The sequence below is a fragment of the Lactuca sativa genome, chromosome 3, assembly GCF_002870075.4.
Source record: "Lactuca sativa cultivar Salinas chromosome 3, Lsat_Salinas_v11, whole genome shotgun sequence".
Taxonomy (NCBI): Eukaryota; Viridiplantae; Streptophyta; class Magnoliopsida; order Asterales; family Asteraceae; genus Lactuca; species Lactuca sativa.
Genome location: NC_056625.2, coordinates 230,142,765 through 230,144,726, shown reverse-complemented (window position 1 = coordinate 230,144,726; position 1,962 = coordinate 230,142,765). Strand labels below are relative to the sequence as shown.

Genomic DNA, 1,962 nt, shown 5'->3' with positions numbered 1-1,962 from the left:
TAAACTATATTTTAAAATGGAAAATATCGGGTTTTAAGAGATAATTAAGTTATCCTAATTTAAAAAATCAGATTTTATTTAATTAATTCTATTTTAAATTTAACGTAATTTTTAATCATAACTGATTTTATTTTATCAGAATAATATTATGTTAGAATGATATTATATGAGAATTTCAACCATAAACTAATAAAGACTAATTAGTAATTTAACAACTTTTTAACTTAAAAACAAATCATCTTATAGAATTTAAGGTGAAGAATCGTTTTAACTTAAAAAAATCAAATATTCTTGGGAAGACGTTCATTTATGCTATTATATTGATAAAAAACTAACAAACTTCTTGCTACTATTTTGTTAGCATGTAAGAAATAACATTATTAAAGAATAACAAAATCATATCCCCTTCTTACACAATAAATCATTTGTTGTAGAATATTCTTAAACAAAATCTTAGCGTTTTGTTGTAGTTATTCTATTAGAATATAACATTCCTTATTGAATATTCTAATAGAATAATATGCTTGCTGCTGAATATTCTCATATTCTTAAAGAATGAAACATTTGTCTTCCGGTGCTAATTATTCAAAATTTCAAGCCTCAAATTTCATCAGAGTAGAGAGAATATGAACTTTTGTATCCCAAAATCTACAAACTGGATATATATTGTAGCTCCGATTATCAAAATTTTTGGAATAAAACAAAAACAATGGTGAGGAAATTGTTAGTCGTGTTGAAAAGATTGTAAATGTTTGATGAGATGCCAACAAACATAATGTGTATATGATATGGAATGTAAATATTCTTGAATCGAACAATCCACCTTCTGGTTCCTAAAATATATAAACAACACTTTTAGTTGTATGATATGGAGTGTAAAGATTCTTGAATACTAGAGTGTAATAATATACATATACAAAGAAAACAACCACGTCTAAAGAGAAACGATGTGAAGTGATTGTTTTTGTTACCTTTGACTTAGGAGAAAAGTTGAATGTAAGCAACCAAGAACTAAAGCAAAACGGGGAAAAATAATTTCTTATTCCTTTTTGTGACTATCGATCAACCTTGGAATTCCAAAAGTAAACATCATAATTCATTTTTGCCTCCATGGCCTCCAATAACCCCAACAAAACAATCTCATTATTATAACCATTAATCAAGATCGAGTATAAACATGGAGCTATGAAGATAAAAAAAAGGGGTGGACACGTTATATTTCTCTGACTTGATGAGGGCAGTGAATGTGGAACGAAGATTAGCAACACAAGGAGAGTGATAGGATGATAAAGAAGGAAACAAAGCAATATACCTGGTGGAAAACATGGTCTGTAAATCCAACGATCGAGGAGGAGTTGACGGAAGGAATGGGTTGCCAGTTGAAGAATCAATGTGGAGGGATAAAAGCCATTGACGAGTCGTCATATGAAATTACCAATCCAGTAACTGATCTCGTCTTTGTATGTGGGTGTAAATCAGAAATTGAGGCATTCTCTTAATGAATTACACTCCCACTGATCTCAAGTTCTTCAATTCTGGGTTTTCCTTTAAAATATAAATGGATTCATTAATTTGGGATCGTACATGTGGATAGAAGAAAGAAAAAGAGGGGAATAGGGTTATGGAAATAAGCTGCGATTTAAGGGAATATAATAATGAATTCCCTAATTTAAAGGAATATTAAATGTTTTTAAGTATTTACCATAATTAAAAATGGTAAGATTACTATTATACCCCTATTCTATTTATTAATTATATAATTTTTTTCTAAATTCTCATTGGTTCTTACGTCCACACAATAGATGTTCATCCACATTTGAGCCTACCTCTGTGTGTGTGTGTGTGTGTATATATATATATATATATATATATATATATATATATATATATATATATATATATATATATATATATATATATATATATATCCCTCATAGTGATAGGATTCAAATTGATTGGGTA

General features: G+C 28.3%; 1 long non-coding RNA gene across 1 annotated transcript; it reads right to left on the bottom strand.

Moving 5' to 3' along the window:
• Nucleotides 1-678: 678 nt before the first annotated feature.
• LOC111909521 (uncharacterized) lies at nucleotides 679-1,626 on the bottom strand. The gene is made up of 2 exons (XR_002856216.3): nucleotides 972-1,626; nucleotides 679-833 (listed from the first exon to the last, which is right to left on the bottom strand). It is a non-coding gene; the product is annotated as an uncharacterized LOC111909521 (long non-coding RNA).
• Nucleotides 1,627-1,962: the final 336 nt, after the last annotated feature.